This window comes from Bos grunniens, chromosome 24, assembly GCF_055505025.1.
Source record: "Bos grunniens cultivar Pamir isolate PY7600 chromosome 24, Bosgru_T2T1.0, whole genome shotgun sequence".
Lineage (NCBI taxonomy): Eukaryota > Metazoa > Chordata > Mammalia > Artiodactyla > Bovidae > Bos > Bos grunniens.
Window position 1 is genome coordinate 4,143,275 of NC_141188.1, and position 27,696 is coordinate 4,170,970.

The 27,696-nt window shown below is 47.8% G+C and overlaps 1 protein-coding gene across 9 annotated transcripts in view; it reads left to right on the top strand.

The window, feature by feature from the left end:
- The window catches only part of ZNF516 (zinc finger protein 516), a 101,521-nt gene that overhangs the window by 17,177 nt on the left and 56,648 nt on the right, over nucleotides 1-27,696 (top strand). The window contains exon 1 of one of the 9 annotated variants that reach the window (XM_086372117.1): nucleotides 8-27,506. The exons of the other annotated variants lie outside the window; for them this stretch is intronic. The gene's annotated coding sequence lies outside the window, so the exon portion shown is untranslated. Of the gene's footprint in view, nucleotides 1-7; nucleotides 27,507-27,696 lie in introns of those variants that run through there. 9 annotated transcript variants of the gene reach the window in all.

Consider the following 27,696-nt stretch of genomic DNA (forward strand, 5'->3'; position numbering starts at 1 on the left):
GACCTGGTTAAACTGCTTCCTGATTGTGGGGCTGGTCCTGCTCTTGGCCTCCAGGCTATGGTCTACCTGCTGCTCCTGCCTGAGAGTCCAGGTTCCGGTCAGCACATTTTGCGTTTAGACTTTAGTATTTAGACTGAAGGTCACGTTGCATTTCTCACCCTATCAATCACCGAAATGCTTCTTTGGAAAGATAAATGGTGTTGAAACAGACTAGAATTCTGTTGATTCTCTCGCCTATGGATTCACAGTATCAGTGTTCAGGAAACTTACCGGACCTAAAAGAAAAAAAAAGATCGGCTGGCATTCCTGTGGGATAACAAAGTCCAGATCAACGCTGTTCAGCTCTGAGAAAAAGCACTGTTTCTCTTTTTCTGTTTCAGTGGCCTAGCTAAACCTTGCTTTAGATGTGTGCAGGTTGAGGCAAAGGGATATTTCCACTTAAAGGAGAAATGAGAACTGTCGGTGTCAGGATCACCACTTTTTACTGTGTGGACCTGACATTCTTAGCAGAGTTTTGCCAATTTACATGCTCAACGTGTTGGATTTCATCAGTTAGTTCAGTTCAGTTGCTCAGTCGTGTTCAGCTCTTTGCGACCCCATGGACTGCAGCACGCCAGGCTTCCCTGTCCATCACCAACTCCCAGAGTTTACTCAAACTGATGTCCATAGAGTCGGTGGTGCCATCCAACCATATCATCCTCCATTGTCCCCTTCTCCTCCTGCATTCAGTCTTCCCCAGCATCAGGGTCTTTTCCAATGAGTCAGTTCTTCGCAGTTGGATTTCATAAGTGGGTCCTTTGCTAAGAAAAGATTGAAGGCCCCGGAGATGGTCACCCTGAATTGGCTGCACATCTGGGGGCTCAAAGAGCTTAGGCGGTTTCTACCTGTCATGTGAAATTTATGGGTATTCATTTGCCTGAGGATCTGCTAGTCAGATGGGACTTCAGGATGACAATAAATTCAAGTGTTCTGATTAAAACATCCCTTTCTTAGACAAACCATGGCTGGTCTTGGAGGTTAGTGGGAAGCAGACACAGGATTGCAGGCTTACATTTAATCACATGGGGCAGAATTTCTTTCCTCTCCACTTGCACGCTTAATTCACCGTAAGATGTCTGAAGTTGAAGCTATGAATATGAGCTCTGTCCTATTTTTAATTTTGAGGATTCGTGGGAGCTGAGCACAAATGATGTCCTTTCCCATTCTCCCAAAACTTTGTCTTCTTTGGTAGCATCCCATTTTCTGGCAGAGAGTTGATCTGAATGTCATTATTCTGGAAATTAATATGAAGCTTCACATTTTAATAATTGAGCCAGAATTAAACGTGGACATCTGGGGCCCGAACCGTATGCTGTGTTTCTCTTGTGTAAGGGGTAAAGACCGACACAGTACTTCACTTTGAAGACATAGAGGTTTTCAAAAACAAGTTACATATAAGTTCACAAAATGGTACGAAGAACGAAGACACGGCACTTTTCCTTTAGGTCTGCTTCTGCTCCTTCATTCAGTCATGTCCGACTCTTTGCGACCCCTTGGACTGTAGCCTGTCCTTGGGATTTTCCAGGCAGGAATACTGGAGTGGTTCCCACTTCCTTCTCCAGGGGATCTTCCCAACCCAATCAAACCCAAGTCTCCTGCGTCTGCTGCATTGTAGGTGGATTCTTTACCACTGAGCCACTGAGGAAGCCCTTGGTGGGGGTGGAGTTCAGCGTAAATAACTTGTTAAAAGCAAGAGAGTTCCAGAAGACCATCTATTTCTGCTTTATTGACTGTGCCAAAGCCTTTGACTGTGTGGATCACAATAAACTGGAAAATTCTGAAAGAGATGGGAATATAAGACCACCTGACCCGGCTCTTGAGAAATCTGTATGCAGGTCAGGAAGCAACAGTTAGAGCTGGACATGGAACAACAGACTGGTTACAAATAGCAAAAGGAGTACATCAAGGCTGTATATTGTCACCCTGCTTATTTAACTTCTATGCAGAGTACATCATGAGAAACGCTGGGCTGGAAGAAGCACAAGCTGGAATCAAGGTTGCCTGGAGAAATATCAATAACCTCAGATATGCAGATGACACCACCCTTATGGCAGAAAGTGAAGAGGAACTAAAGAGCCTCTTGATGAAATTGAAAGAAGAGAGTGAAAAAGTTGGCTTAAAGCTCAACATTCAGAAAATGAAGATCATGGCATCTGGTCCCATCACTTCATGGCAAATAGATGGGGAAACAGTGGAAACAGTGGCTGACTTTATTTTTTGGGGCTCCAAATTCATTGCAGATGGTGACTGAAGCCATGAAATTAAAAGATGCTTACTCCTTGGAAGAAAAGTTATGACCAACCTAGATAGCATATTAAAAAGCAGAGACATTACTCTGCCAACAAAAGTCTGTCTAGTCCAGGCTATGGTTTTTCCAGTGGTCATGAATGGATGTGAAAGTTGAACTGTGAAGAAAGCTGAGCACCGAAGAATTGATGCTTTTGAACTGTGGTGTTGGAGAAGACTCTTGAGAGTCCCTTGGACTGCAAGGAGATCCAATCAGTCCATCCTAAAGGAGATCAGTCCTGGGTGTTCTTTGGAAGGACTGATGCTGAAGCTGAAAATCCAATATTTTGGCCAGCTGATGTGAAGGGCTGACTCATGTGAAAAGACCCTGATGCTGGGAAAGATTGAAGGCAGAAGGAGAAGGGAGCAACAGAGGATGAGGTGATTGGATGGCATCACCGACTCCACGGACATGAGTTTGGGTAAACTCTGGGAGTTGGTGATGGACAGGGAAGCCTGGCATGCTGTGATTCACGGGGTTGCAAAGAGTCTGACATGACTGAGTGACTGAACTGATAACTGATGACTTGTTAATTGATTTTCAATCACGTATTTGAACAATTGAATTATAGACAAATACTTAGGGTAGCATTCTCCTTGCTGAAATTAAACTATTTCTTTTCGAATAATTGTACAAAATGCATAGCTGGTAGACTGCAAAGACTCTTACTATCTTTGCCATCGAGATATTTGCAATCCAAAGTAAAAGTTGCATTTTGAGAAAAAAGGCCGTGTGTGACATTTCACAATGTTTTTGTAATTTTTACTTTATGCAGGCTGCTGTGTACTGACTGCCTTCTCGATATCAATCACTGTATTAGGCATTGAAGTCCATCAGCTTCATGAATGTACTTGGATTTTTAATATACATACATGTTGTTCAGTTGCTAAATCCGGTCTGACTCTTTGTGACTCCATGGACTGCAGCATACCAGGCTTTCCTGTCCTCCACTATCTCCCAGAGTTTGCACAAACTCATGTCCCTTGAGTTAGTGATGCTATCCAACCACCTCATCCTTTGTCACCACCTTCTCGTCCTGTCCTCAGTCTTTCCCAGTATCAGGTTTTTTTTCCCCAAAATTAAAATGGGAGTTTTCTGTCAACTTATTTTCTCAATTTTTTTGAGTGGTTATGGGATCTTAGTTCCCCAACCAGGGGTCGAACCCTCACCCCCTGTATTGGAAGGGCAGAGTACTAACCACTGGACCACCAGATAAGTCCTACAACGTACTCTTCTTAAGGGATGAGCAGAGTGTAGCGGCTGGCACACCCCATCCTGGTTTTCAAGTGCCCAGTACCCCGTGTGGTCTGTTCTGAGCCACAGGGAGGGGACCTGGTGGGAGCAGCCAGTGGGCAGGGCCTGGAGCCAGCAGCTGGATGTTGCCCTGGGAAGCTGCACTGCGTGTGTCCCCGTAATGGACGCTTGTGTCGCTGAGGGTTTCCTAGTGTGCAGAGAGCCTCTCTGACACACGTGGTTTTGTGCATGTGTTGGAATGTTTCTTTGGGATTAGGTCCCCAAGATGGAGTTTTTGGCCGGAAGGGGCGTTTTCATTGAGTGATATTGTCGAGTTTCCATCAGGATATCAAACTGTCATTTCACACCCTCAGCAGCAGTCAGGGACGTGAGGCTTTGTCTTTGTCAGCTCTTGATGTTATCAGTCTTTCAGTCTTGGGCAATCTGATAGGGAAAATACGCACCAGATTTTAAAACTTTAAAGCCACATTGAGCATTTCTTAGTGTCTGTTGACTATTATTTCTCTTGTGAACCACCTGTTCACTTAACTCGGTCAGTTTTTCACTGAGTTATTTATGATTTGTTGCTTTGTAAGAACATTTTCTTTATTAGGACAGTAGCTCTGTGCTCTGTTGTCTCAGATAACTTTTGGTTTCAGTTTAGTTCAGTTCAGTCCGACCCTTTGTGACCCCATGAATTACAGCATGCCAGGCCTCCGTGTCCATCACCAACTCCCGGAGTTCATCCAAACTCATGTCCATCGAGCTGGTGATGCCTTCCAGCCATCTCATCCTCTGTCGTCCCCTTCTCCTCCTGCCCCCAATCCCTCCCAGCATCAGAGTCTTTTCCAATGAGTCAACTCTTCGCATGAGGTGGCCAAAGTATTGGATTTTCAGCTTTAGCATCAGTCCTTCCATAGAACACCCAGGACTGATCTCCTTTAGGATGGACTGGTTGGATCTCCTTGCAGTCCAAGGGACCCTCAAGAGTCTTCTCCAATACCACAGTTCAAAAGCATCAATTCTTTGGCGCTCAGCTTTCTTCACAGTCCAACTCTCACATCCATACATGACCACTGGGAAAACCATAGCCTTGACTAGACGACCTTTGTTGGCAAAGTAATGTCTCTGCTTTTGAATATGCTATCTAGGTTGGTCATAACTTTCCTTCCAAGGAGTAAGCGTCTTTTAATTTCATAGCTGCAGTCACCATCTGCAGTGATTTTGGAGCCCAAAAAAATAAAGTCAGCCACTGTTTCTACTGTTTCCCCATCTATTTGCCATGAAGTGATGGGACCAGATGCCATGATCTTCGTTTTCTGAATGCTGAGCTTTAAGCCAACTTTTTCGCTCTCCTCTTTCACTTTCATCAAGAGGCTTTTTAGTTCTTCTTCACTTTCTGCCATAAGGGTGGTGTCATCTGCATATCTGAGGTTATTGATATTTCTCCAGGCAATCTTGATTCCAGCTTGTGCTTCTTCCAGCCCAGCATTTCTCATGATGTACCCTGCGATATTAAGAAGAGGTGGCAAGAATACACGGAAGAACTGTACAAAAAAGAGCTTCACGACCAAGATAATCATGATGGTGTGATCACTCACCTAGAGCCAGACATTCTGGAATGTGAAGTCAAGTGGGCCTTAGAAAGCATCAGTACGAACAAAGCTAGTAGAGGTGATGGAATTCCAGTTGAGCTATTTCAAATCCTGGAACATGATGCTGTGAAAGTGCTGCACTCAATATGTCAGCATATTTGGAAAACTCAGCAGTGGCCATAGGACTGGAAAAGGTCAGTTTTCATTCCAATCCCAAAGAAAGGCAATGCCAAAGAATGCTCAAACTACCGCACAATTGCGCTCATCTCACACGCTAGTAAAGTAATGCTCAAAATTCTCCAAGCCAGGCTTCAGCAGTATGTGAACTGTGAACTTCCAGATGTTGAAGCTGGTTTTAGAAAAGGCAGAGGAACCAGAGATCAAATTGACAACATCCACTGGATCATGGAAAAAGCAAGAGAGTTCCAGAAAAACATCTATTTCTGCTTTATTGACTATGCCAAAGCCTTTGACTGTGTGGATCACAATAAACTGTGGAAAATTCTGAAAGAGATGGGAATACCAGACCACCTGACCTGCCTCTTGAGAAACCTATATGCAGGTCAGGAAGCAATAGTTAGAACTGGACATGGAACAACAGACTGGTTCCAAATAGGAAAAGGAGTACGTCAAGGCTGTATATTGTCACCCTGCTTATTTAACTTATATGCAGAGTACATCATGAGAAACTTTTTATCTCTTTTCTCTTCTTCACTTTGTGTAAGGTCTTTTTGCTCCAGAAACATTCAAATAGCCTCCATCTAAGTTGTTTCTCAAAATCTGTATGACCATAACTGATTTTTTTTTTTTTTTTGCATTTGAGCAAGTGAATGTGTGTGTGACAGGCCTTTTGATTTCTTACCTGATTATTGTTCTGTTGCTTCTTCTATTGATTCCTGAATAGATTTTGGATGTTTATTTAGGGCTTACCTGGTGGCTCAGGTGGTAAAGAATATTTTAATAGAAAATTAGTAATTTCTTTCAATATTATCACATTTGTTAATGTAGAGCTTTGAAGAACATTATATTCTTTTAATTCTCCTTACTTTGGTGGTCCATGGATTTAATTTCCCCCAGCTCCTACTTTATTTTTTGTTTTTGATTAGGCCAGCTTGTCAGTTTTCTCATTCATTGGGCTTATCAAAGAGCCAATTATTGACTTTATCAATTTTGCTGGGTTTTTTTCTCATTTGTAGTTACCTTTTAAAATTCAAGTTTAAGGCTTTTAAGGCTTTTTTGGTTACTTCTTGACTTGAATACTTCACGTACATGTTTTCTCTATTTTTAATCCCACAGCTGGTTACCCTTTCAGCTTTCTGTGTGCCCCATACATTTTGACACAGAGGGGTTCAGGAGAGGTTTGCAGTTGCCCCATGATCTTCTCCTGCCCCAGGAGTTGTTACGGAAAGTTCAAAATTTTCCAAATGGCTGATCTTTTGTTACTGTTGTTTTTGCTTTCACTTGGTAGTTTTTGCTGTCACATTATTATATCTGAAGCTTGGGAGACCTGCGCTGTTTCTGATTTATGGAACCGTTAGAGCCCATCTTTGTGGTCAGCATGTAGCTGCCTTATGTTCTATCCTTAGTTTAGCAAACTGGCGAGTACGGGGTCTGATGTTACATACTCGATAATCCCTACTGTTTCATTCACGTCTACTATTGTTTTTGCCTTTTTAATCTCTAGGTTTAAGAGAGATTTGTTAATTCTCCCAGATCCATTTTGTCTCCTGTGATCTATCCATGTATTCACTGGGGTGTTTGCTTTATGTATTTGGTTCTGTGTTATATGATTTTAACATGTAGGACAGCCTCATCATCCCTGATGGTTTCTTTTTTTACCCTTAATCATTATAATATGACTTTTGTGCAATTGAATACCTTTTTCAAACCATGAATTAAACTTTTAGTGATATTTCTATTTTCATTCTTGTTTGTTTGCATTTTTCTGTTTTATTTTATCTATATGTTATCCAGCTTTTCTGAATTTCTTCATTTGGGGTGTCTTTTGTACAGGGCAAAGAGTTGGATTTAGTTGTTAAGCCCTTCATTGAGTCTTTTTAAATAAATAAGTTGATCCATTTATATTTTTTGCTGAAACAGATTAGATGTTCTTTCCTACTTAGAAAAACTTTTATCTGATTTTATGCTTTTTTTTATTTATTGGTAAAAGAATCATGTTTCTCTTCTTTAATCCTTGAAATCAGAAGATAGAAGGTTCTGTGTTTTCAGTTCTGTCAGTGGTTATATTTATAACTTTTGCTTAAACCCCTGTTTCTCAATTTATCGACTTCAGTAACAACATAATTTGACTTCCTCTTCAGGGAGGATGAAGAAATGAGAGCGCCTCTGTTCCCTTCCTCCCTTTCTTCATTTCTTCCCCTCTTCCCACGTGCTATTGTAATTCCTTTTCTGCATGTGGTTTTAGTCTACAATTGTAAATTTATTATTCTTATGTTGTATATAATGTCTTGTAAAAAATGTAACAATTGCATGTTTATATATACCTCACAAATACTTAGACTTGATTCTATCTACACATTTCTTTGCCTATTGGATTCAATGATCATTGTCAGATTTGTTTCATTTTTATTGTTTTGCGTGTGAGTTCTCTGAGTCACGTGTTTGACTGGATTCTTTTTCCCAGTAGATTGTAAAGGAGGTTGTGGTGAGGACTGGGGCCCTTGTGGAAGTTGGTTCTCTGAGGAGAGGGTGCTGGGTCAGGACGGAGCTGTGGGCAGCGGTCAGAGCCTCAGAGAGCCTGGAGGGCATGTGGGTGCATGTGTGTGCGTTTGTGTGTGTGTGTGTACACATACATACGTGTGTGAGGACAGCAGGTGGCGTCTGAGAGGTCTTTAAGGGCTGTGAGTGATCTTGAGGACGCTGGGCTCTCACCAGTTATGAGGTGATGGGTTCTGGGTGACCCCTCAGTGTCTGCAGCAGAGTGCTCACCAGAGCAGGGGACTGAGAGGAGTCCATTTTCAGAAGATGATGCTGGGCAGTGCTCAGGGAGGGTGGTACTCCGGGCAGACCAGTGACCATAAGACTGGAGAAAAGGGGGACCTGAGAGAGGTGTTGGAGGGTGCGATCCTGGAGACGTGGTGATGGTTTGGGCAGGTGGTAGATGGAGGGAGGCCCAGTGTAGACGTGGTGCGTATGGGGCCCGGGCACCACTGGGCCAGGATCACTGTCCAATTACCCCACACAGCTGTGTGAGGCCATAACATGTTCGGGAAGAGGCCTGACCGCTCTTGCGAGAATGCTCGGACAGCAGCGGCTTGGGCCTGCCGGGTCCCAGAAACACTTGGTGTTCCCCCTTCTTCCTCAGAAACGGACAGGTTACAGAGCACCCACTCCGCACACCGGCACAGTTAGGGCCGGAGAAGTGCAGAGGCCACGCTTCTCGTACAGAGAGCACGCCTCCTGGTGCAGAGACCACACCTCCCAGTGCAGACGCCATGCCTCTATCTTAGAGAGACCACGAGTTCTGTTGCAGAGGCTATGCCCCCTGCCGCAGAGGCCACGCCTCCTGGTGCAGAGGCCACACCTCCTGGTACAGAGACCACACCCCCAATGCAGAGGTCTTGCCTCTTACAAAGACCACGAGTCCTGCCGCAGAGGCCATGCCTCCTGGTGCAGAGACCACACCCCCAATGCAGAGGCCACGCTTCCTGGTGCAGAGACCACACCTCCCAGCACAGGGGCCACGCCTCCCAGTAATGTCCCCATTTTCCAGTGCAGGGGCCTTGCCTCTCTTACAGAGACCACGCCTCCTGGTGCAGAGGCCACACCTCCCAGGAACCCCTGAGAGCACTGGCTCCCACCTCTTGCCAGGTGTCGGCTGGAGGATACAGTCTGGCCTTCTCTCCTTTAGTGCCAGGACACTGGTGGTAGAGGATGCCTGCCTTCTAAGTGCAGGAGGTTGAGGGTTTGATGAATGTCGTAACTTCTGAACTGCTGATACATTGTGCATACTGGTAAAATTATTCTTTGAAAATTCTTAATAGCAGTAATGTTTTTATCTGTTTCTAATTTCTTCTGGCCCATAGGTTGGTGAGAGAGACTGAAGTTCATGTCTTTGATGTGGGTAGAATAAGGCATTTGAAAGTTGTCTTTTAATTAATCAGCTTAGAAAAATACTTTTTAAGAAAATTACTTAAGAAGGAGAAAGGAATATAAAAGGAATTTAAAAGATCAGATTTATGGAACTTTATGGAAGCATTGTCAAGGGTAGGGTAAGCTATGCAGTATGTAGGATTTATATAAAATCACAGATAAGAAGTTCCTAATGTGAATTAGGTCAGAACTTCAGGGCTTTTGGCTTGAGGATGGTTGTAAAATATTTGTTACAAAAAATGAAGTGGATTAAAATTCTCAGAATAAACCAGAGAGCACAGAATAGGATTCGTATGGAATTTCGAGTCAGGAAGAAGTGGGACATTCCAAAGCTGATTTATAAAAGGGCTCCTTGGATCAGAACACCACACGGTGTCAGTTAAATGCTGCCTCTAAAATAACTTGAACTTGGAATTTCTCAAGCTGTTAGTGCGAAAAGAGTCACTGTGTGGAGGCATGTTTGTGTTGGATAGAAATATATCCTTAATGGAACTCTTCTTTCTGTATTCGAATTCAAATTGTATTCTGAAAACTCTTGACTTGCTCCAGAGTTAAGTTAAAATTATTGGGGGGGGGGTGGAAAGGGACACTTTTCTGTCAGTTTTCGGCCCACAGAGTTCAGCAGAGCGCATGAAGTGTAACAGGGAATTTAGAGACAGGCTGTTCCAAATTTGGCATGAAAATTGGCTGCCTCATCTAGAGGAAAACTTTTCTAAACAGTTGGTGGGTTCTAGCGATGACCTCTGACATCGCAAGGTCTAATCCTCACTTGGCATAATACTGTTCCCAGCGCAACAGATTTTATGTAATTTTAAGAGTTGATTCTATAAATATTGTTCATTTATGTTTTGTGTTAAGACTCTTAAGGGAGTACAGTATTAAAACATTTTAAATGATTTTAAACATTTAAAATAGACACTTTTGCATTTTTTATTGTGGTAAAATATATATAATGTGTATGTGTGTGTAGTGTTTACTATTTTAACGATTTTTAAATGTACTCAGTGCTTACATTGGTTTTTAAATTAATGAATATTACTTGAAAGGAACATAAGGCAAATATGTGTGTTTTTCTAAGTACAGTGTGACTTAACCTTTCAGAAGCCAGGATTTGGGAAGAAAAGATGATAAAAAGAGAAAATGAACTCTCTGTTTAATCCCAGAATGAAGATTATATTTTTTAAAATATTAAAGTTTTGTGGTCAGGAGACGAAAATTACCCAAATCCCTTTTATCTAAAAAGTGAATCTCCTCCCTTGGCCCAACCCAATAATTTTATTTAGTTTCTTCTTACATTGAAAGAAAGCACTTTTCCCCTAAATGCAGTAGTGGAAACTGTTACTAGATTTTTGGTTCTTTCAATGTCGAAGGGAAAATATGTAAGCTAAAATCATGAGTACTTTCTTGTAACTGTCTAACTCTGTACAATACAGACATTCATAGATCCGTTCTCAAACTTATTTTTAAAAAGCCCTCTAAATATAAAGCTATAATGAGTGTAACTTTCTTAGCAATAGAAAAACAGGACACCAAATCCTTAATAATAATAAGTTTGGGTGTAATTTTGGGCTGGTGACCTCACCGTGCGGCACGGTTTACTAATTTTACATTTTGCCGGGAGAAGGCAAAACCTCTCTTAGCAGGCGAGGGAACTGTGCACACAGCCTGACTTGACTACATCAGCTATTTATGTTCAAGCAGACAGAGCTAAACCGGTGCAAAGACTGTAGCTTCAAGAAAAACTCTTCAAGAACGAACTTTAAATGCTTCTCAAACCGACAGGGGAGGTTGGAGGCTTGAGACCTGGAAGTTCTCTTTCAGCGTTCCTCCTTAGTCGTGTTACACTGAGACGGCCCAGGTCCCTCGTGGCTGGGGAGGCATAGAGAATGGGAAGGGGCCCTGGGACAGGCTGTACACCCTGCCTAGGCCCTCCTTCGAGGAGTAAACCGGATCGTTAACAGGTGAGGATGGATCAGCCTTTCCATTTATTCCCCCCAAGTGAGAGTTTATGTCACACAAATAACTAGTTTGGGTGGATCTCTTATTAAGTGGACGTGGATCTGCTCCTCATCACACACAGGGGACACTGCCAGCCTTAATCCTGGTGTCTCTAATTTCAGGTAAATGAATACACTTCTGCAAAAGTGGGGAGCAGAGGTTGATGGGCCGTTTCTTGCCCTTTCCAGTCCAGGAGTGCGTGTCTCACTTTCATGTTGTCTCAGGTGCCCTGGGAGGCCCCCTCCAGGTGCCCGTCTGTGTATCTGGAAGGGGTGCTGGGCAACCTGCGTGCAGATGGGTGCAGACAGGGCTCTGGCCCCGGAAATCCAGGGTCCCTCAGGGTGTCCCCTCATTCTCCAAGTACAAGTCTGGATCAGGCTGTGGGTGGGCTGTCCGTGCAGGACTGAGGGAGCAAGAAGTGACCAGGTGGTGGTCAGAAGCACTCAAACTGCCCCACATTGACTCCTACGTTGAATGGAGCTGCCTTGAGGGGCTGTGATGCTCGTGGCTGCCCTATCCACGGAAATGCATTTGTCCGGTAACAGAAAAAATCAGGAATTGAATGTACTGACAGTTTGAACGTGTCTACGGATGTAGGAAGTTACTAAACTTCTGCTTTGAAAATGAGGCTGCCTATGCGGATTGCCAAAGGCTTTTGAGGCTCAGACTGTAAGTTGATGTGACATGTCGTGTCTTTCTCAAGATCACGGTCAGCACTGGGACCAGAGCCTGGCTTTGCATCCCCTGACCAGCACTTGCTTCTGAGCCAGTTGTCACCTGCAGCCGGTGGGGAAAATGGTCACCCCTGCTCCCAGTTCTCAGTGGGCGGAGGGGAGGTGGGCTGGCAGGAGATCTGGTGGGAGGCAGTTGTTCTCTGAGGCAGAGAAATGGGACCTCCGGCCCTGGGTTCATGCTCCTCTGGCCCTGGGCTCCAGGTGATGCTCCCTGAGACCCAAGGGTGCCTCTGATGGACTCTGCGTCCTGGACACCAAGGCCCCAGGTCAAGCCTCTGGGGAGCCCTGTCCCGGCCTCTCTTTTAGTCTCTCCTTTGGAAATCTCGTCCTCAGCCCCTGCCCTGTCGGCCCCATCCTTGTTGCTGCTGGCCCTTGGGCAGGCGCTGCAGGTCCCTGGCCACGGGACATAGCTTTCTGTGTTCTTGGGAGCGTGACTGAGGTCACCCTCACGGTGAGGACTTCCGTTGCCTTGGCCTTCTCTGTCCACTTGTCCCTCCGGGTCCTCCTGCCCCCTGGGGCCTGCTTCCCAGCCAGGCTCGCCTCGCCAGCTCTGTTCCCCAGATGTGGGCTGTGAACCTGGAAAGTCCCCTCTGCCTTCCAGGTCTGCCTCAACATCTCCTCCGCATCTGCTGGAGCCCTCCTCCGCCCATGTCCCCTAGAGCCGACCACGTGCCCAGGGCGCCCCCCTGCCCTCCACAGGTACAGACACCCGGGTCTGATTTGACCCACCAGGCAGGGCTCTCTTCCGGATCCTCCCCCCACGTCCCAGGGCCCATGGGGTGAAGTGTGTGCGAAGAGAAGGGCCTGTGTGCGCATGTGGTCATCGTGGTGTGGGAGCCTAGATGGTCTGGGCTGCATGGGGTGACACGGGGGCACGGAGGCACAAATGCAGGAGGAGCCTGGGGGAAGCGTGTCCCAGGGTGACGTCATGGCCCCGAGTCGCATGGGGAGGCAGCCACACGGTCATGTGCTGTGCCTGTCTTCGGCTGGACCCCAACCCTGATTAATGTAATTAATATCCCACATCAAGAAACTGCGGGAGCTCGAATTAATATTTGCTCCCAAGGGACCTCAGCAATTTCCAGCAGTGCTCAAACGAGTCACTGGGGACCAGGAAAGTCAGAAGAGCAGTGGTTGGAAACCTGGGTGTTTTTAATCCAAAGAGCCTCTGTGTTCCTGCAGCTTGGATCGGGGTGCGGTGGGCACGGGAGCGTGGGCGGGACCGGGGTCTCTGCGGGCCTCCCTGCGTGCTCCAGCACATCACGTGCCTCTGGATCTAGAAGCTTCTCTCTGCCTGGTCCTCCCTTGGCCTTCGCCTTTCCGCCCCTGTTTCTCTCCTCCCTTTCATCTGCTGCGTTCTGCCGTCTTTATTTCCAAGGTGGTCTCTTAAATATCCGAGCGTGGAGCTCCAGCCTCTGTTTCTCCCTCACCAGAGCAAGGCACTTGGCCTCCCTGCCCGGCCACCTCCATGCTGTGTGACCTCAGCCAGGTGCTGGCCCTCTCTGTGTCCCACTTGCCTTATTCATAAAGTGGCCAGGATGACCGTAATTCCTTCGCAGGGGAGATGGGTTGATGGGTGGAATATGCTCATACCTGGCACCTGGAAAGCACTCAAAACATGTTAGCTGTTCTCTCCCGACAACTCAGTGACAGCTTCCCGGCGTGGGGGAGCAGGTGCCCTCAGGAAGATCTGGGAAAGAGGCGGCAAGGACCCTGGCTCTGCAGAGGCGGGTCCATCGTGTGCTTGGCAGGACCACACCAGTGGTGCTCACATCCCCTTTGTTGGGAGGAACCTGTGTCTTCCAGCTTAGCCTGGAGATGAGAACATGTCACCTGAGCGAGTGAAGAAAGGGAAATTACCATGAACTCCGATTTCCGGGGATCTCTGCCCGCTCTTGTCATTTATCAAAGAGTGTGTTTAGTTTATGATGGAGAAGCTAGACTTCCATGCACTGCTTGTGGCTCATGCAGCAGAAATACTTCATTTTAGACTTTAAAAGATGTTTGTAAGAGCTGTTCTTGTAGCTCGCTGTAAGATATGTCCGGCAGGACTTTCCGGGGGGGGTGGAGCGGGTGGGATCACTAGCACACCTCGGTTGGAACTCCGCTCCAGTTCTCTGCTTTGTTAGCGCGGATGGCCAGGGCTGGGCAGCCTGGAGGTGCTGCCCTGAGATCCACGGTCCAGGATGAGCCACTCGGGGTGCAGTGTTCCTGGTGGGGCTCAGGAAGCTGCACGGCAGGTCTTTGCTGGCTATGCGCTGACAGCCGGCATTGACGGACAGTCAAGATTTTGAAACCAAAGAAGATGTGTGAGTCGCTCAGTTGCGTCCGACTTTTTACGACCCCATGAACTGTAGTCCGCCAGCCGCCTCTGTCCATGGGATTTCCCAGGCAAGAATTCTGGAGTGGGTTGGCATTTCATTCTGCAGGGAATATTATTGACCCAGAGATCGAACCTGGGTTTCCCACATTTACTGTCTGAGCCACCAGGGAAGCCCATGAAACAAAAGGCCCTGCAGAGTGTGGTGCAAGCGGAGAGGTTGAGGACTCTCAGTTTTACTGTCTGGGAAAACCTTGTGGGAAGGATATTTGCATATGAGTAGGATTTTTTTTGCCCACATCTGTGCAGCTTGTTGCTTCTGGGACAGTATTTTTGGGCAGAGGGCTTTTGAGAGGCACAGCACTTTGTTTCTTTCTTGTTGAAAAGCAATAGCAAACATTTCTTAAAAAGGTAATTACTTTAATACGGACTTCTGGTCATTTCAGCCTCTGAGAGGCTGGGAGTGTCTTCCCCTGAGCACCAGCGTCACCTCCACCCTCTGGGAAAGTCAGATTTGGTTCCGCGAGCATTCCTTCCTGTTTAATCCGTTGGACTTCTCTTTCGCAGTTGCGGATTGAGGACAGGCTAATAAGACCTGGTGTTACTTTGACCTTGGCATGGGACCGCTCTTCCCAGCTTAACTGGAAATGTGTTCAAAGGAGTCTGACGGTAAATAGAAAAGTAACTGAGTACACACACCTCGTGGTGAAGCCCTGTGGTCACCTCTGTTTTTGTTAGGACCGAAGGATCAGAGGGTGAATTCCAGCACAACTCTGCAGGAATCTCTCCCTGAGAGATAGCTGGGTAAGCAGCTCTGCAGAGAGAGCGTGGTGCGAGCGGAGAGGTTGAGGACTCTCAGTTTTACTGTCTAGGAAAGCCTTGTGGGAAGGATGTTAGTTTGCATATGAGTAAGATTTTTTTCTGCCTACATTTGTGCAGCTTGCTGCTCCTGGGACAGTATTTTTGGGCGGAGGGCTTTTAAGAGGCACAGACCTGCCCTCTCCCTGCTGGGAGGAGCCATCTCAGTGCCGAAAGCAATGATGTGATCAACTAGTTACAAACTCTGGGATGTCCCTATTTCCATCTTTGGTTTTATGGGTGGTCTTTACTGAGCAGGGCTGCACATCTTTCTCTGCACCCTGTGTGTAGCGGGGGCATGTGTGTGGACTCAGGCCTTTGTGGCTTTGGGGTTTTCACGAACAGACATTCTAGACGATCAAGTACGTTGCAGTTAAGGAGACTGTGGTGGTGACTCTTCTTCTTTCCCCAGTAATTGTGTAGGTTGTCCTGTGTGTAAAGTCATGAGATGGTTTGCTGTGAAGGAGATTCTGACTTTGAAGAACGGAAACTGCAGGGGATGTTGCTCGTCTGGGAGGATCGCAAGCAGTGCCTGGCGTGGCAATGGGCGTGCGTGTGACTGCATGGCTCCGTGTGGCCATGGCAGGCCCCCAACTGCCAGGGAAGCCTGGACAGCCCTGCCATGATGGAAATGCTCAGAAAAACATTTAGAAGCCCAAAGGAAAATACTAACTTTGATTTTAATCTGAAAGATATTATGATGCAAAATAAGGCAATAAGGGCAAGCTCATATGTGGCTCAAAACAGTAAGGGATTTACTTGCAATATGGGAGACTGGGTTTGATCCCTGGGTCTGGAAGATCCCCTGGAGAAGGGAATAGCTACCCACTCTAGTATGCTTGCCTGGAAAATCCCATGGACAGAGGAGCCTGGTGGACCACAGTCCATGGGGTCTCAAAGAGTCAGACACAACTGAGCGGCTAACACTATACAGTTTCTTTGTGGATTTGGGGAAATTGCCGGGTTTTCAGTGTCAAAGGAGGAAGCAGAAGCATTTCTTTAAGCAGTCGTCCGCCCCAGGGACTGAGGCCAGCATCCTGACTCGCAGGTACTGATGTCCGTGTGAGCCAGCCACTTGCCCAGGTGTGAGCGCCACCTGGTGGCTCGGCTGGCCCAGGTGGGCCCGCAGCAAACATCTCCAGGCTGCCGAATCCCCAGACCTGGGATGTGGGCTCACGCCCGGCCTCTGACCTCTCTCCTGTGCAGTGGCCTTGGTTTCTACGTGCTTCCACCTTGTTGCTGTTGTTTAGTCTCTCAGTTGCGTCTGACTCTTTGCTTCGACCTTGAGTTTTACGCTGTTACCGAATCTTGGATTTGGGTTGGAAAGAAGAAGGGACCTGAGTTCGCTGAGAGCCTACGAGGTCCTGGGCACTGGCCCAAGGACCTTGTGGACACTTCTATTTTACATTTGTGAGACAAGATTCCCTGGTGGCTCAAAGAATCTGCCTGCAGTGCAGGAGACCCAGGTTTGATCCCTGAGTTGGGAAGATCTTCTGGAGAAAGGAATGGCTACCTACTCTAGTGTTCTTGCCTGGAAAAGAGGATCCTGGTGGGCTACAGTTCATGGGGTCACAAACAGTCAGACAGGACTGAGTGACCAACGCCAAAGATGAATTTCTCACAACTGCAGAAGCTGTGGGTGACAGATGACTCTCTCTTCTAAAGGCCACGTTACACAGGGCTTCTCAAAGGCGTGGGTCCAGGCACGTGAGATGCTGACCCCTCTGGCCCCCCCCGCCCCGCCCCAGGCCTCCTTCACTTGCCCGCATGTGGGATGGATGGTCCTGTTTTCCAGGGGCCGCTGTCCTGAGAGTTGGGGGAGCAGCCATGGTTCCCAGAGGAGTGTCCCGCCGCCCCCCTGCAGCGGGGGCCTTGGTGGCGGTGACCAGTGTCCAGTTCTGTGTCAGAAACATCACTGAGGAGTCTGGTGGTGAAAGTCTGTTCTGCCCTCCTCGTGGCTTCCAGAAAGACAAGGCGCAAGGCAATGATACATGGTGAACGGAGGCAATCATGTACCATGGATTCTGTGGTGTGGGAATCACAGCTCTTGTTTTAATGCAGCTTCTGTCCGGGGACGGGCCCCTTGTTCGGGGGAGCAGTGGTGCCCAAAAGGCCACTGAGGAACAGGTCAGTATCTGTGACCTGGCACCAGGCGTCTCTGGGCTCCGATGCTGGGACTCACCAGCTCGCATTGGGCTACTTGGGGTTCGGAAGGAGCTGGAGCTCTGGGCTCGTCATTGGGTTTGCTCACTTCTCTCGCCAACAAGTCCCCGGCGATGGTTCAGACTCGGATTTGGATCCTCGTCGGTGAAGTGGTACAGCTGCTGGTCACGGGCTCAGGAGGGTGGACGGGTTCCGCTGGACCGAGGCTGGTTCGGAGCGAGAGTGGAGGAAGCACCTGCCACTCAGGCAAGGAGGGGTGGGGAGACACAGCATCTTCCTCTGGGAGTGGGGAGCCCTGTGAAGGCATCTCAAGTTGAGGGGAGCTGCTTGCTCCTTGAGCTGGACAGGAACTGTTAGTCACCCTCGCGCCCAGTCTGCTCGGGAGGTCAGGGCGGCTTCTGATCGTTAGTTGTGTTTATCACGTAATGTGACAGAAGCTCATTTAGACGGTTGAGTTGGGAACGCGTAGATTGCATTTTGTTTCGAATTGCGTGGGCAGGACACGCAGGTCCCGCTGTTTTCTTTCCCAGGCCTGTGTAACTTTTCCTGGATCAGGGTGTCCATCACCTGGACGCAGCCCCCGACAGCCTGGTAGCCGCTGGCCTGGCTTTGGATTGTCTGCCACCAGTGCCCACGTGGCCCTTCACCTGTTCTGGGCAGCTTACAGCACCTGGCTGAACAGAGGAAAACCCCGTCGAGAAAGGGCGTCTGGGGTCTGATGTGTAGTAGAGAGTGGAGGTGGGGAGTGAAGAGAGGTAGGGGCACCCCAGCGCCCTTCAGTGTGGACCCGGTTCTGAGCCGGAACCAGACGGACGTGGTCGCTGATTAGGGATCTTGGCCTATGGGTTTCTGGAAAATGTTTGCAGCACCTGCTTTGCCCCTTGCTGCCTCTCTGTTCACCGCAGGCCTGTCCTGAGCTCAGAAGCACAGCTCTTCCCAAATATTCAGGCTCGACTGCCAGTGGAGAGACTCCATTTCAAGTGCGATACCATTTCTCTCCAGGGACCAATGGGGTGGGGCTGGGAGCTCTGAAATTTAAAAAAAAAAAAAAAAAAAAGGAAAAACTTGATTGTATTTTATATTTACTGTTTCCAAAAGCTGATGCTGGGTAAGATGCTTCAACTTAGGAAAAACACTTCCGTCCTCATTTCTGCAAGTTCGTCTATGACCTTGTGCAGAATTTTCTTAACTTGAGTAGCTGAATCACACAATAACGTTATTGTGGGGGTTGGAAGTGGATTTTTGTTTGTTTATTCTTTTATCCTTGCAGGGAAAGTATAGACAGTCTTTTATCTGCAGAATTCAGAACTTGCAGAGAGGTGTCATTAACTGTGCTTGAAAGTATATTTTTAGACAGGAAGGAGGATACGTCCTACAGCCATGTGACATCATGTTCTTGTCAAGAATTGTGCTTTGTAAACATTCTCTGCTAGATCACTCTCCTTAAGAGGCTGGAATATCCAGCTGCTTGGGTTAGTGATAAACCAGGTCATGTTACAGTAGTTGTTGGCAGTCGTGGATCTGAAAAACTTAAACTGGTTATGGTATATGTGCTTTATATAGGAAAGCATTTGGGGAAAGATTTGTCCTTTTGTTGGAGAAGGAAATGGCGACCCACTGCAGTATTCTTGCCTGGAGAATTCCATGGACAGAGGAGCCTGGTGGGCTACAGCCTATGAGCTCGCAGAGTCGGGCACAGCTGGGCAACTATCACTTACTCACTTGTCCTTTTATAATTTTGACCCTCTTACAGTATCGATTGGTGTCGGTACAGTGGTAAACAGAATCTTAAATAACTTCTTGTATGAGATGCCTTTCTGCTGTCCTGCCAAAATGGACTCAATTCAGCGTACCCTTACAGAAAATGCTTGTAAGCTGTTGCTTAGAATTTAGTACAATTGCTTCTTGAAGTATTTATCTGCTGTGTGCTCCTCACAAGGCATTTCTGGGGCTGAGTTCTGTGCTCACAGAACTACCCCGGAAGGTAATGTTTAACAGGGTGGTTTATGGCTTACTGCACGCAATTATCTCCCTCTGTATTCTTGGGCTCAATTCTTTCTTTTACTCGATGGTGGGGACTTCCAGGTGCTTTCACAGAAGCACAGAAGAATGAGATAATATTTGAGAAGTATGAATGGCGATCTGTTTTCTTATACTGGGAGAGAAATGCTGCTTTTAAGTAAAAGGCTAGAAAGCAGGTCAGTGTGTGTGTGTTGGGGGCAGATATTGCCCTTGCTGTTGATTTACATGAAATAGAATGCAGCTTATTTCTAGAAGCAAATTTCAGTTAAAATGTATTTATTATACAATGAGTTAATAGGTGTTTCAAAAAGGTGTGTCATTAGACCAGGAAGTGTTCCACAGTAAGAAAGTATAATGTGTCTGCCTATGACTGTTTTGTTTTCACCACTGATTAATTTCTAAAAAAAAAAACTAAAATTGGACACCAAATTGGTGGCAGTTTCTACACGTTTGAGGTTTGCCTGAGTAAAGACCTCTAAACAGGATTTTCCCTGCCGTTTGTCTAAGGCCTTCTGGTGATCCATGTTTGTTTTAAAAAAGAAACTGATGAGTCCTCATTTTCTCGGTATCCATGAGTTTCCAGTGTTTCTGAGTTAGTGGAAATGGTGCCTTTCATCGTCTCAGTGCAGGATGGAAAAAGAGTGAAAGTAAAAAACTTGTGCTTTTGTGGCTGCCGAACTGAATAGCGAGTGATTTTCCTGTATTTTTTTAATAAAGCCCTTGGGCGACGACAGATTTTGGGGAGCCGCCCAGCTTGGGGGAGATACAGTTCTGAGCTCCTGGAAACCCGGCTCTTATTGGAAATGTTGACAAGATCATTAACTACTCAGCCGTGCGGGGCCCTCCAGGAAGCTGGGTTTACCGCCAGATCGCCAGCTCTTTGTGGTGGACTTGGGGCTCCGGCAGGACCCCTATCTGCAGGAGACTGCAGAGCAGCCTCTGGCTCCAGAGACTTTTCTCCCCCACACCTCCCCTCCTTTTCCAGTTTTGTGAAGTTTCCTTTTTAAAGGATAAATAGATTGCTAAGGCCACTATTTAATATGAGACTTGGGAACTAGTAAATAAAAAGCTTTGCTGGATTCATTTTGGAGAGTAGCAGAAAAAGCAAGTAAAAGGACCCCTGTTTCCTTTTGAGATTAAAAAAAAAAAAAAATCCACCATCTTTATTTTCATGTGGATGCCTCGTTCTCAGGCTTCACTGTTTTGGGTTTTCCAGAATATGTTACTAATGGCCAGGAAAGAATATTCACAAGTCCTTCCCTGTTTATTCTGGGCCTTTTCTGAATGTAATCAATAATTATATTGTGTATGCATCTGCTTTTGTTGTTCCCCTGTAAGGTCAGAGCTGACTGCGAGTTTTTGTATTTTAGTAAAAGGACATGTGGGCAGCTTATATGTTCACATTAATTTATATTTCCTTTAGCAAGGGTCTCGGTAGGCTGTCTTTACTGTTAAGGGATGTTCTTGTCTCTGGAGGCAAAGATGGCATCTCTGTCTGCTCAACCAGTAATGTACTGGGTTTTTGACACATTGTGGTAAACAGTCTCATCAAAGATACCCTACTTCTGGAATGACGCTGAGGTCTTCTCTGCATTTCCGCGTGAATGGGTGGAAGATTCAGAGGCTATGGCCTGAGGTACAAGAATAGAAATGAGTCTTGTTTTTAAGTGGCCGCAGAGTTTAGTAAATAAACCCTTATCACAGATGGTTACATGTGGAGATTCGCGTTGACATTCACATTGGTTTATTTAGGCCTGCCAAATAATCTAAAGGAAAGCTTTGTTTAGGAAGATGGACTTTTATCACCATCGTGTCTGTGGCCCGGTCAGGTCACCTCGTGTTCCGAACAAAGCATTTTTCAGGTTTACCTTTAAAACGAGTGCTTTTGGCAGAAAAGTCCGAGCACGTTGCTCTCTGGCTGCCGGGTGCAGGGGAGTGTCCCCCAGGCGCTGGGACGTCAGTGTCCTCCTCCGCTGGGGGAGGCCAGCGGGCTTCCCAGTGAATGCCCCGATTCTCGGGGTCGCCGCCTCCGCTTCGCCTTGTGTGAGTGGAGCTCGCTCATAATAGATCATTGACCGGCCTGAGCCAGGCGGCCCGAGGCCCTCGCGCCGGGCGGTGAATGCGCCGCTTCACTGGCGGCCCGGACCCGGGCTGGGGGCGATAAGCCGGGATTGTTCATCGGGCTCAGACCGGCGCGTGGGGAGAGGGCCCCTCGTCGTCGTGACGGAGCCCTCCGCGGTGGCTCAGAGAAGGGCCTTCTGTCTCCGCGGTAGACGAGCCCGTGCGAGGTGTCAATGGTGTGTGTTCACTCCCGGCTCGAATGCCCCAGGCTCGCTGGGAAGGCCCTCGCCTTGTCCGCTGGAGGGCAGGTGGGCGTCTCTGAGACCCACGGGCCCAGCCCCAGGAGAGGGTGCCCACTGTCGCCCCGGAGGCCGCTCTGGGAGTTGTGTGACCTGCCTTCCGGAGCCAGAATACCGTCAGTATCCTGAGCGGCCTGCCTGTCTGCCCCGAGCTGTCTCCTTCGTGAGGGCATCTGACCCTCAGCACCGACTCCTCAGTTTCCACTTTTTCCACCAGCGCCTCCCCAGTGGCCCCCCCGCCGTGAGCCCAGCCCTGTCCTTCCGCCTCTCGGAAGCCCCCCACCCCCAAGTGGGGGTCACCCCCGGAGAGGAAGGGAGGGGAGACCACAGGGCGCCTGCAGCCCAGCTGGTTCTTAGCGTCACAACGTGGTTAACCCGGACTGAAGGGACTTGGTTTGCAGCAGCTGGAGCCGCAGCTTTGCCTCTGTCCAGATAGCAGCCCAGACCCAGGACAGGAAGTGCCCTTCTTCCTGCAGCTCCAGGTCTGGAGTCTGGTTTGAGTCCCTTTAAAGAAACGCTCATCTTTTCCCCACCCCCACCCCCAAACTTGAAACTTTTTATTTCGCTTGGGGTTATAGCCTATTAGAAGCTTCCAAGATGGCGCTAGTGGTAAATAACCTGCTTGGCAGTGTAGGAGACTTAAGATTTGAGTTCCATCCCTGGGTCGGGAGGATCCCCTGGAGGAGGGCATGCAAACCCACTCCAGTATTCTTGCCTGGAGAATCCACATGGTCATAGGAACCTGGTGGGCTACAGTCCATAAGACTGCAGAGAGTCAAACACAACAAGCGATTTAGCATGCATGCGTGGGTAGCCAATTAACAACCTTGTGGTAGTTTCAAGTGAACAGTGAAGGGACTCAGCCGCACATATACATGTACCCATTCTCCCCCCAACCCCCTCCCACCCAGGCTGGCACAGAACATCGAACAGAGTTCCGTGTTGCATGGGTCTCTGATTCCTTTCTCAGGATGGGACCTGGATAGAACAGATTTTGATGGTTTTGGGAGAAATGAATACAAAGCTTTGTGTTGGTGAACTTCACAGAGCAGAAAATGGCGACATTTCCTGTTGAGTCAGGGCTGAGCTTACTGTGTGAGAATATAGGACATTCTACCTTCTCCCCTGATAGTGCTGCACTGAACCGGTCAGAAGGTGACTGTTGAGGGAAGAGAAACCGCAGCAGCCTTGCCAGATTTTTGCCCTGGGACGTGATGGGAGGGTCTTCCTGAGCGCCCATGTCCTCGTGCCTGACTTTGCCCTGTTGGCACAGAGGCTGCACCCCACGGAAGTTTGGGGGCGTCCCTTGAGCGTCAGCAAGCAGCCTCCTAAAGTAAATGCTGCCTTCAATTGGAAAGTTTCATATTATTCACATGATTTTTTTTTCCTTTGAGTTTTGAATACTAGAATTTAACAAAAGGTAATTTTCCCAAAGTGCATTGCTTAGAGACCCCTGCGCTTCCTGGGGCCTGGAGAGGGAGAGGGGAGACAGGTGAGGGGGAGGGCCCACCCGCCCCACCCAGCTGCCCCAGAGCAACTCTGTTTCCCATTGTGTTACTTAACCAGAGTTGCAAGGAGTTACTATTTTTTTTAGCTTCTTTCGTGAAAACTATCCAAAACCCCTAAAAATGGACAGAGTAAGGGAAGAGCCTCTATAGCCCACCGTCCAGCCCAAGCACTTGTTAATGGTTTGACGTATTTGCCTGCTCCTCTCTTTTGTAACCCACCCCCAAAGTATTTGATTATATACCCTGCAAAGCTAGAAATGTTCTCCTGTATTACTGACCTAACAGAACAGTAATTCTCAAATATAGTCTAATATCCCATACTGTATGGGGCCTGGATGGAGCTAGAGCAGGTTGGATCCTGTGCACTGTGGACGATTATAGCTGTTGGGGGAACACTGTGTAATTGTATTTAATAACCTCTGCAACAAACCCTCCAGGGTCCAGTGAATACACAGGGGTTGCTGTTTAGCCATTTCCAACCTAGCTTCCTAAACTTTCATTTCCCCCTTTTGAACCAAACAGTGTCACTGTCAGGGACTCAGTATCTTTGTGTGCTGCACTGCCATTTCATTAATTTATTTAATGATTATTAATAACAACACCTACTATATGTTGACCATGTATAATGTGCTAAACATTGCACCTTGCCTGCATTTATCCTCACAAAAATAATGCAGTTCACATCACTATCATTTACACTTTAAAAAATGAAAAAATGGACCAGGGACTTAAAAGGCTGAGACACTTGCTCCCAGTCACACGGCTGATCCCAGGGAGTGGCAGAACTGGGTTTGGATCTTGGGTAGCCCAACCTCAGAGCTCATGGTCTAGACTACCTGTCATGGTGCTGTGATGCCCGCTGCCTACTTGTCTCCGCTCTGGCATCAGGATTCAGTGGTACTTGGCGAACTGGCCTTCTCACTGTAGGATGCCTAACCCACGAGTGACCCATTAAAGAAGCTGTTACAGAACCATGTCCAGACAGGCACTGGAATTGGTCCAGGGCTGGCGAGGGGGGAGAAGCAACGTGGGTCTGACCTGGTCACAGGGCAAAAAGGGGTCAGGATGGTGCGGAGAGACCACACCTGAGAAGGTGGGCAGTGCGTAGGACCCGCACGCCTGAGGGCCCAGAGGCGGGAGTGAGCAGATGTGCAGCGGGGTGTGGGGCAGGCACAATCACTGGCTGAGAGCCCAGGGACCCCAGTGATGGGGGTTCAGGCCTTTAGGAGCCCACTGCGGGGAGTCTGGGCCTCATCTTCCTGGTGTGAAAAGCCTGCGACGAGCTGAAGTCTGAGAGAGGCCCCCAGCTGGGAGGCCCACGTGGGTGTGAGAGAAAGGCAGGCGTGTAGGTTTAGGTGTGAAACAGAGGTCCAGCCCACAGGATGTTGGGGTCACTCCTGGCTGGGGGTGAGGGGCGAGGAGCTCGTTCTGAAGGCCCGTTGAGCCCACAGCCCCCTGCTCCCAGGCTGCCTGGGCTTCCTGGGCAGGTCATCGCTGCCCACCCTGCCCCGTGGCTGCCGTGTGGCTCCGTGTTCCTTTCCGACATCTGGGACCTGCAAAGGCAAGCCTGTTGCTTGGTTACCCGTGTGTGTAGGTCCCCAACGTGGCCTGGCACCCAGTCGGCCGTCAGGGACTGTGATGAAACCCTCGCTAAGTTGCCCGACGACCGCGCAGTGGGGCTTCCACCGGGGGAGCGGTTCCTGGACGGGGGTGGGATGCAGACCGTGGTCGCGTGTTGGTTCCTACAGGTCTGACAGCTCCGTGGTCACAGGGCATTTCCTCCTGGTGTGTGTCCCAGGTCCCTGCCCGCAGGGCTTGTTCAGAAAGGCCTTGCTGTAGGCAGGGGAGTGGGGGCGCTCGCTGGGTCCCGGAGCCTGTTCTCAGGGTCGCCGGGGGCCCTGCAGGAAGTGACTTCTCCGCGTGGTGTCTGGTCCAAGACTCAGTTCCCAGGGTCCTCACTTACAGGAGTGATTTATTCGCTGAAACATTTACCCACAGATTAAACGTATCCCAGCTCCAGTGTCAGCAGTCTTGAGAAAGTCGACGTATTTCATTTGTGCTGTGCAGGTGTGAGAAGAGAGTCTCTCTAAGGCATGGCAGTGCCTCACATATATTCATTTCGACCTGCTGCTTTGCTGTTTGTGCCTTCACAGGATCATTTCTTAAAGTTTAGCGACGTGTTTTATTTCCAAGATGTTGATATTTTGCCCTCTCTTAAACCCCCCCCCATCCCTATGATATGCATTTTTAAGTTATGAATACAGAGTTATATTTTCTTTAATAAATATTTTACTTTTTATTATTGTAGTTATCAAATAATATCGTTATCGTTGTTTTGTCCCTAAGTCGTGTCCAACTCTTTTACGACCCCACGAACTGTAGCCCGCCAGCCCCTCTATCTATGGGATTTCCCCCCTAGAATACTGGATTGGGTTGCCAGTTCCTGCTCTAGGGGATCTTCCTGACCCAGAGATTGAATCTGAGTCTCCTGCATGGCAGGTGGATTCTTTACCACTGAGTCACTTGGGAAGCCCATAAAATAATATAGGTATATATAAATACAAATACTTATATAAATATAAAATTGCCTAACCTTTTCAAAAAGAAACTTACGTAAGGCATTTTTAAAAAAGCAGCTTCAAACTGTTTGTTACATTCCTTTGAGAAACACACACACACACATACACGGAATGATGCGCTGGAAATCTATTTTAAAACCCTAATCAGCAAGCCATTTTCATGCCTAAACAATTAAATTACAGGCTTGTCTGGCAAGTTCCCAATTACAGCCTTGGAAAAACTTTGTAATACAACAACAAAAGTGGTTCTTTATGGGCAAAATGTGACTCCGATGGGGCTGTGCTTCATGTGTGTATGTACATGGGTCGTGTGTCAGCTAAACACATGTAACATGCATTTTCTCTGCCCTCTTCCTAACGTTTGTGTTGTTAGAAGTACGGAAGGTCTGAGTAAAAAGCTCACATTTATTGACGCGCTTTATAAGGCTAGTTATCTCAGGTTAATGTGTTGTAGGAAAAGTTGAAGCACCAAGTCGCACATGGCGTGCGTTTGCCTGAGAGAGTGCAATTGCGGCTGTTTAGTACCTGGATGTATTTGCTAAAAACTTCTCTCAAAGGGCAGTGTTTGGAGGAGGACCGCTCACTACCAGAGACCCCAACCAGGGTTGAGAAACCATCTGAGACCCTCAGGCTCATGGAGGCTGGGGATGGTTCAGTCGCTCAGTGGTGTCTGACTCTTTGTGATCCCATAGACTACAGCCTGCCAGGCTCCTCTGTCCGTGGGATTCTCCAGGCAAGAATACTGGAGTGGTGTGCCATTTCCTCCTCCAGGGGGATCTTCCCAGTGCAGGGATCAAACCTGAGTCTCTTCCATCTCCTGCATTGGCAGGCAGATTCTTTACCATAGTGCCACCTGGGAAGCCCAGTGCTATGGAATATGGGGCTTGTAAGGTCCTCCTGAATCTTCTAAATGGGACTGCCGCCCATTTGCATTTTTACATTGGAAGTCCTGATGACACCATTCTTTTCTTTTGTGGAAAAGAAGTGATGACCCGTCTTAAGCAGCGATTTTTGCTTGCAGCTAAAAAGAACGATCGTGAAGATTATTGATTGGGCCACTGACTAAGGAAAGCCAGTTGTGGGAAATTCCATTTTGACTCTTTCTTTAAACGTTTGCAGGAAACTTTGTGAGTCAACCGTGGGCTTCAGGAAAGGGGTCACTTAGTGGTGGAGCCAGTTTTGTTAACGTTATGATTTCCTTAACGATAATGGTGTTCTGAGCTTAAGTGGTCATTACCCTTATGGTGTTTTTCCATTTTCCCCCTCCAAATATTTTTAAGTTCTTTAAAAAGACATCCCAGGTCATTCTCAGAGGGACAGCAGGGCTTAGTGTTGAATGATGGGGGTGGGCAGAGAAGTGGAAAACAAAAGAGAAAGAAGAGCTTATTGTGCTGGTTGACGGGCACCATGGACACCTTGCCTAAGACTTTTCCTGTAAATTGCAGGACCCTGCTGCCTTTCGCATGAAGCTTTTAAGCTAGTTTTTCAGGAAGCCCAGATAAGAAATGAAAAGTATATTCTCTAGCATTGGGTTTCTAGAGTGGAAGCATCTAGTCTTTGGCTGGGAGGTCGAAACTAAACATCAAGGCTGTAATAAGGAAACAAAATGTGAATTTCTCTGGCAGCAAAGGTGGCAGCATTGCTTCCCCCCGCCCCCATGGAAAGGAGGACAGTCCAGCCGCATCCTTGGGATCCAGGTGAGCCTGGATGCTGGCTGGGACCACCTGAGCCGCCTCTCCTGCCTCTGCTAGAGTGGATGGGGCTGCGCTTACAGTCGGTCCTCTTTGCTCTGTGGCCAGCTGGGAGGCTCCTGGTAGTAGAAGCGAGGCCCCAGTGGGCAGGTGTCTCACTGTCTGTGACTGTTGGCTTGGCCTGTGCCCGGGGGTC